Source organism: Dermacentor silvarum, chromosome 7 (genome assembly GCF_013339745.2).
Source record: "Dermacentor silvarum isolate Dsil-2018 chromosome 7, BIME_Dsil_1.4, whole genome shotgun sequence".
Lineage (NCBI taxonomy): Eukaryota > Metazoa > Arthropoda > Arachnida > Ixodida > Ixodidae > Dermacentor > Dermacentor silvarum.
This window is the reverse complement of record NC_051160.1, coordinates 58,641,884-58,649,034: the sequence shown is the minus strand read 5'-3', so window position 1 is coordinate 58,649,034 and position 7,151 is coordinate 58,641,884. Positions and strand designations below refer to the sequence as shown.

Sequence of the window (7,151 nt, the reverse complement as noted above, 5' to 3'; positions counted from 1 at the left end):
ACGCGGCCGCAAGTTCTCTAGCTTTTTTCAGTCTTTCGCTCACTACCGCGCCATAACTGGAATCTTCTTTCAGTTCTTCAAGTTCTAGGCGGCTGTAAACAACGTCTAGTGGAAGCACTGGATCTCTACCATAAACTAAGAAGAATGGAGTTTGTCGAACCGTGTCCTGGTACCCGGTGTTGTAGCAAAATACAACATATGGGAGTACATCAGCCCACTTTTCTCCCCCGGCGGTAGTCATGGCAATCATCTGCTTGATAGTCTTGTTAGCCCTTTCGCACAAGCCATTTGCTGCAGGATGATATGCGGTAGTGGCAGCATGTGTGATGACACGATGTTTGAGGTAGGCTTCAGTAGATCGTGCCATCATTTGAGTACCGCGGTCTGTAATAATCGTGGCTGGGCATCCGTGCTTCAAGACAATTCTGCGCTCAATGAACTTTTGAACTGTCGTGGCTTCTATATTCCTCAAGGGTTTTGCCTCAACAAACTTCGTGAGGTAGTCAATGGCTACGATGATATATTTATATCCTCGAGAGTTCTTGAATGGTCCTATGATGTCCATCCCAACTGTATGAAAAGGGCTGTGCACTTCTATCGGTTGTAGTAATCCATAAGGCAGCGATGTCGACATCTTCATCCTCTGACAAAGGTCGCAGTGACTCACATACCGTTTGACATCCGTATAGAGCTTTGGCCAGTAGTACTTGGACCTCAGCGCTTCGAATGTTCTTCTGATGCCCATGTGGCCACCGTACCTTCCTTCATGCATTTCTCGAAGTGCCTCAGCCTGTCGCTGAGAAGGAAGGCAAAGGAGAAATCGACTGCTGATCGCACCTTGATCTCTCCTGTACAGTACCTCATTGTGCATCAAAAATTTCTTTTGGGCCCGTTTCTGTTGCTTCTTTGTGCCCAATGCACCATTAAGCAGATCCAGGACTTTAGCACGGAATGCGTCCTCACGCTGTTCACCCATGTTGCCACAGTATCGCAGTGGTGGATAGGATACAGCAAGGATTTGGCCTTTCTCTGGAACAATGGGAGGTGTCCTTGAGAGACAATCTGGTGCGCTGTGCAAGATTCCTGATTTGTAAGTGACGTCAAAGTCGAACTCCTGCAAAATCAGCGACCAACGGAGGAGACGTTGGTTACCTTCCTTGTAGCGCAAAATCCAGCAAAGGGCGTGGTGGTCACTGACAACTTGAAATTTGCGGCCTATCAAGTATGGTCGCAACTGTTCTAATGCCCATTTCACAGCGAGGGCTTCCAGTTCCGTCGAAGAATAATTGACCTCTGCGCCTTTAAGTGCCCTGCTCAGGTATAACACTGGGCGATATCGTCGCTCTTCATCTTCTTGCAGCAACAGACCTCCTAAGCCGAGACGAGATGCGTCTGTGTGTACTTGCACCCTAAATTCCGTTCTCTCCGAGAATAGTTTGAGGACAGGCGGCTGACACAAAGCGCACTTTAATGTCTCAAAGGCCACTTGCTGATCCTCTTCCCAGGAAAAAGCAGAATTCTTCTTTAGGAGGGATCGTAGAGGTGCAGCGGTAACGCTGTAGTTAGGGATAAACTTCCGGAAGTATGACGTAAGCCCCATGAATGACTGGAGTTCCTGTACGGTTCGAGGAGGCCGGAACATCTGAACAGCTGCCAGTTTCGATGGGTCAGGACTTACACCATCTTTTGTGACAACATGCCCAAGGTAATTAATAGCAGTGCAGAAGAAGTAACACTTCTGTGGTTTGAACTTCAAAGCTGCTTTCTGGAACCTTGAAAAGATGTCCCTGAGGTGCGAAACATGGTCTTCAAATGTCTGACTGAAGACTACGCAATCATCCATGTAGACGAGAGCATTGTCATACCTAATTCCGTCAATGATTGTATCGACGGCTCGTTGACACGTGAAAGGAGCACCTTTAAGACCAAACGGCATCCGTAGGAATTCGTAGAGACCCCAAGGTGTAACGAAAGCCGTCTTCTGTATGTCATCTGGATGCATGGCTATCTGATAAAAACCAGACACCAAGTCCATGACAGAAAAGTACTTGCTTCCGGTGAGCGCCTGCAGGGCATCTTCAATCCTTGGAAAAGGGTAAACAATATCTTCAGTCACTGCGTTGAGCCGTCGATAATCGACGCACATGCGTGTTGTCCCGTCTTTCTTCGCTACTAGGACCAGCGGTGAAACCCTAGGGCTTCGAGAAGGCCGGACTATGTTGGCATCGATGAGGTCCTTGATCAGACTCTTGACGAGGTCACGTTGCGCAGGAGACAATCTGCGAGGTCGTTGGGAGATAGGCTTTGCATCCCCAGTTGGAATACAATGTTCCTCAACTTTGCATGAGCCTACATCCGTACTTGATTGTGCGAAGCAAGCAGCATGCTGCGCTAACAACTCCTTCACGACCTGCAGCTCACTTGAGGATAACGTTGTGCCAACGTTAAAGTTTACGTCACCAATTTGGATTGAGCAATGCTGCGGGTCAACAGCTGCATAGGCTGGTGGTTCATCAAGATCCTCAGGAGAAGGCAGGCATGAAACTTGGAGGATCTGTTGACAGTCTTCCACAGAGAGTTCAATGTCCTCTATTCCCCCTGCTTCTTCTACGACTCCAACTGTCATCTGAGATGGAAGCACGATGGCTTGGGGTGAACAGTTCGTAAGCAAAACCTTGACTATTTTTTCGGATGCATCTGCAACCATGGGCTCCACAATGACCGAATAGCGGTCGTACAAGAGCTTTGTCCCTGTGATGACCATCACAGGGATGCAGATTCCACCCGGGCGGCGTCATCCAACTGTTCGAACACATCGATGGAACACTGGGCGGTCGCCATGTTGGGTTTACGGAGCCGACGCTGTCCTGAAGGCAGCGGTTCGACCAAAGGAACGCGCAGCGAGCGACGACCCCACATCAAAAAGGAATAAACGTCTTCATAGCTCACCCCGAGCCGTTGGGCGCCAAATGTGACGTGCCGTTGTGGTCGTCGGTTTCTATGGGTTCCGGGGCGGCATAAGACGCATCCAGACACAGTGGAGACCAGGAAGGGACTGCCTGACCCTTCTCCTTTATTCCTCGAGCCCCTCTTGCGAGCGCGAGCTCGGCGCCAAGGCGCAAGACACGTACGCACCAAGCGTCGTCTGCTCTCGCTCGTGACAGCGAGAAAAGCTGACTTTGGAGTGTGGTGTGTGAGCTTGAAAGTTGTGTTTTGGGTCTGTGAGTGTGAGTGTCGGCCAGCAATAGATACACTCAAGCAATCACGGCGCGGGTCTTCGTCGTCTTCTTCAACGTGCCACGGAAAAACACAGTTCAAAGTTCGCGCCCATCTGCTCCGGCGAGCTGCAGAACCCCTGATTGGAGGCGCAAAGAGAGGTGGCACACCAACAAGGCTGCACTTCCGGCTTCAAAAAAGTGACGTCAGGGCCTCTCCTGTTTGCTTCCTCCATGCCAAAACCTGACGTCCATGACGTATTTTCTGCTCTCAGAAACGCTTTCGCCGCATTCAACCAGCAAAAGCAGAGCCTTTAAGATCTGCGTTTAAAAAAAATTTAGAGGACGCATGGAGCTATGAGAGAACGCACCCTATGAGGCGTCTGTCAAAAATTCGGCATCTACGACGTGTGTCTCGCTCTATAAAAAGCATAGAGTTTCACAGTGTTATAGTGAGAAACTCTATGATAAAAAGCTTTCACTGCATTCAACCAGAAAAAAAATTTAACATTTAAAATTTGTATTTGTTATCCAGAGGACGCCTCCCTATGTACATAGGCGTGGATTTATGTCCAAAACACGACATCTATAACGTATTTTTGGCTATCAAAAAGCTTCCGCCGCACACAACCAGCAAAAGCACAGCCTTTAAGATCAGCATTTAAAATCCAGAGGACGCCACCTTATGAGGCGTGGCTAGCGTGTCTTTGGACACCGCTAGAGTGAGTAGCAGCGCCTATATGCTTTGTCGAATATGTGCCAGTTGGGCCAGTCTATTGGCTCAGTCGCTCCCTAGCAACTCTGGGTTGTGTTGCTGGTAGGCGTGTTGTCGCAGCCACGTTTTGGGGTGCGAGTTGAAGGTGCTTCGAGTCAATCCATTTTCATCGTTTGAAATATGAAGTGGTAAGAATTATATTGCTGCTTTTTATGTTATGCCCGCTTCATCACTCACAATGCGGGTTTTATTTTGTGTGTTTTTTTGCCGCATTTAAGAAAAATTGTACTCGCATAGTGATGATATTACACAGACCTGTTCCTAACTGTTTTGAAGGAATGTTATTGCTGAATCTAAACAATGTAATGTATCTGTTCATACGTACTACTTTGTGAGCTAGCGCTGATGTTATTTTTAAACTTTTCAGTGTACCTGTGGCTATTCAACGTGCCGGTATCGAGCTACCACGTGTGTACGTATGCCGTTTGTCTTTGTTATCGTTGCTAATCGCACGTGATGCTTGTTATCCCTGTCCTACTGATAAGTGAGGAATATAATTCACTGATGCCAGTTTCTTTTTTCTTTTTTATTTGTTATGTTTATTGTAAAAGGTTCATACAGTTGCATGGTTTTCTTGCAGGTACCGGACCGCGCGGCGGTCACGTAAAAGTAAGTATTGGCGCACGCTGTACTCATTTGTGCACCTGATGAATTACCTAGCTCACCGAGTTCGATGACGATAAAAAGTGTCTGACCGCACATCTGCTTGTGCATGTGCCGTTAGTCGTGGTTACTGTTAACCACGAGTTTGTATGTTGCAGCACGAACTGGCCCTGCTGGCGTGAGCTGAACAGTGCTGTGGATGTAGGCGTCCGTTAGTAAGTATTAGCGCAAGCTGTACTCATTTGTGCACCTGATGAATTACCCAGCTCACCGAGTTCGATGACGATAAAAAAAAAAAAAAAAGTGCCTGACTGCACATCTGCTTGTGCGTGTGCCGTTAGTCTCGGTTACTTCTAACCACGAGTTTGTATGTTGCAGCACTCTCCCTGCCGGCGTAAGCCGAACACTGATGTGGAGGCACCGTAATAGTAAGTATTGGCGCAAGCTGTACTCATTTGTGCACCTGATGAATTACCCAGCTCACCGAGTTCGATGACGATAAAAAAAAAAAAAGTGCCTGACTGCACATCTGCTTGTGCGTGTGCCGTTAGTCTCGGTTACTTCTAACCATGAGTTTTGTATCTTGCAGCTCTGTCTGGTCCCTGCCGGCGTAAGCTTAACACTGCTATCGAGGTAGGTCACGTGTAGCACTGGTTTCACCAGGCTGTCAACTGCAATATTTAGGCATCTTGAAACACTTTCTAAAACAGGTTCATGTAAGATAATGGAACTCTGTTATTCGCAGAAGATCCTCTGATCTTGGGGTGTGAAGTAACATTTCTATTCCATTTGTCCAATTCGTGCCCTGTAAAATGAGTTACATGGAGTAACATACTGACTGCACGCTCCGCATTATCTATCCTTTATGTGTGCGGTAAGCGACCCTTACATGTAAGGATGGCACAAGTGTTGCTAGTGTGAAAATCGATTGCTATCTAGCATGGCTCAGTGTGATAAAGTGCCTGCACAAAAATATGATGTGCAATGTTCCCACATTTGTCTTAACTCCGGCAATTTGAACATGGCAGTACTCATTTCAAGCATGGAAAAAGCTGGCTTGGTGTTTGCCAGGTGATGTCAGCCAGTCTATTGTGTGTTAGCGCCTTGTGACAATCGCAATTCAGAATGTGCTGGCAAACGGAACCTGTCCCACTGTACAAGTTACCATTCTATGTTGTAAACCTGTTATGCGATTGTGTAAATAATTGTAGTTGACAGTCTGTGTTGCACTAGTCTGATGATTCTTTGACAAGCATATGTCTGAAATTATTTGCGGACACTTAATTTAACTGAATGCATTTCGCATTCATTGAATTGTGATTGGTAGGCTTTGTTCTGACATTGCTCTGAAATTGCAGGGGCAACTACCCGCACTCTTGCAATGTAAGAGGTGAGTATTGCAAGCAATTTGCACTCATTATTGCATGTGATGAACTTTTTGTCTCGTTCGTATGAAAACACTGATTCTATGAAAATGTACTGATGCTTTGCCGACTTGGCGAGATAGTGGTTTTTGTGCAGTTTCAGTAATTGCACTTCGTATTTCAGGACGAGGAGGAAGTGAAGCGAAAGATGGCTGAACATGAGCGCTGGTGGATGTATCATCTTGCCACATCTCAAAGGTTGGTTAATGTACCAGCTTGGTTGTCTTGCTTGTTGTTGTGATGATCAAGTATTTCATACCTTTGCATGGTGAAATACACTTGCCCTCTCTGATTAATCAGTTTTCTTGTAGGTTTGAAAAGTGCACTGCTATTGCTGAACATTTTCCTTTGTTCCAGGTTTCCTTGAAATGCCTGTGCAGTCAAATGCAGTCGGTGAGAAGGTTAGTATCTTTTCCCCCAAGCCTAGTTATGTTCTTTGGTGCTTTTATTATAGGTTTTCTACAATACCTTCAACTGAATTTTTTTGTGATGAATTGGATACTGCCCCAGTCCTACTTTTCGTGCGGATCAGTGTTTCTGACATTTTGCATAGCATTAATTCTAACTGATGAGCAACTGTACTGCTGGTGCTAATAGCTTTTTCATTCTTCTAGGCTTTTCACTGCCTTGGCTCCTCTAGGCTTCTCGCTGTGCTTCTACTGCTGTAGTGGGTGAGTGGATCTTTATTTTAATTTGACTTTTTGTGCTGATGAATTAGATACTGCCCCAGTCCTACTTTTCGTGCGGATCAGTGTTTCTGACGTTTTGCATAGCATTAATTCTAACTGATGAGCAACTGTACTGCTGGTGCTAATAGCTTTTTCATTCTTCTAGGCTTTTCACTGCCTTGGCTCCTCTAGGCTTCTCGCTGTGCTTCTACTGCTGTAGTGGGTGAGTGGATCTTTATTTTGATTTGACTTTTTGTGCTGATGAATTAGATACTGCCCCAGTCCTACTTTTCGTGCGGATCAGTGTTTCTGACGTTTTGCATAGCATTAATTCTAACTGATGAGCAACTGTACTGCTGGTGCTAATAGCCTTTTCATTCTTCTAGGCTTTTCCCAGTGCCTCGGCTGCTCTAGTTGGTGAGTGGATCTGTTCCAATCTTTTCCCTCTTTTGTATGAAACCTAGTG

The 7,151-nt window shown here is 46.3% G+C and overlaps 2 long non-coding RNA genes across 3 annotated transcripts; one reads left to right on the top strand and one right to left on the bottom strand.

The window, feature by feature from the left end:
- The first annotated feature begins 3,963 nt into the window (after positions 1-3,963).
- LOC119458083 (uncharacterized) lies at positions 3,964-7,151 on the top strand. Of its 2 annotated transcripts, XR_005193421.2 has the most exons (12): positions 3,964-4,118; positions 4,358-4,402; positions 4,571-4,599; positions 4,752-4,808; positions 4,972-5,021; positions 5,183-5,226; positions 5,952-5,983; positions 6,142-6,215; positions 6,375-6,418; positions 6,632-6,688; positions 6,852-6,908; positions 7,072-7,151. It is a non-coding gene; the product is annotated as an uncharacterized LOC119458083 (long non-coding RNA). The 2 variants fall into 2 exon arrangements; XR_005193422.2 differs by lacking the exon at positions 6,852-6,908.
- Positions 6,616-7,134, bottom strand: LOC125946765 (uncharacterized). Its single transcript, XR_007467858.1, has 2 exons — positions 6,974-7,134; positions 6,616-6,752 (listed from the first exon to the last, which is right to left on the bottom strand). It is a non-coding gene; the product is annotated as an uncharacterized LOC125946765 (long non-coding RNA).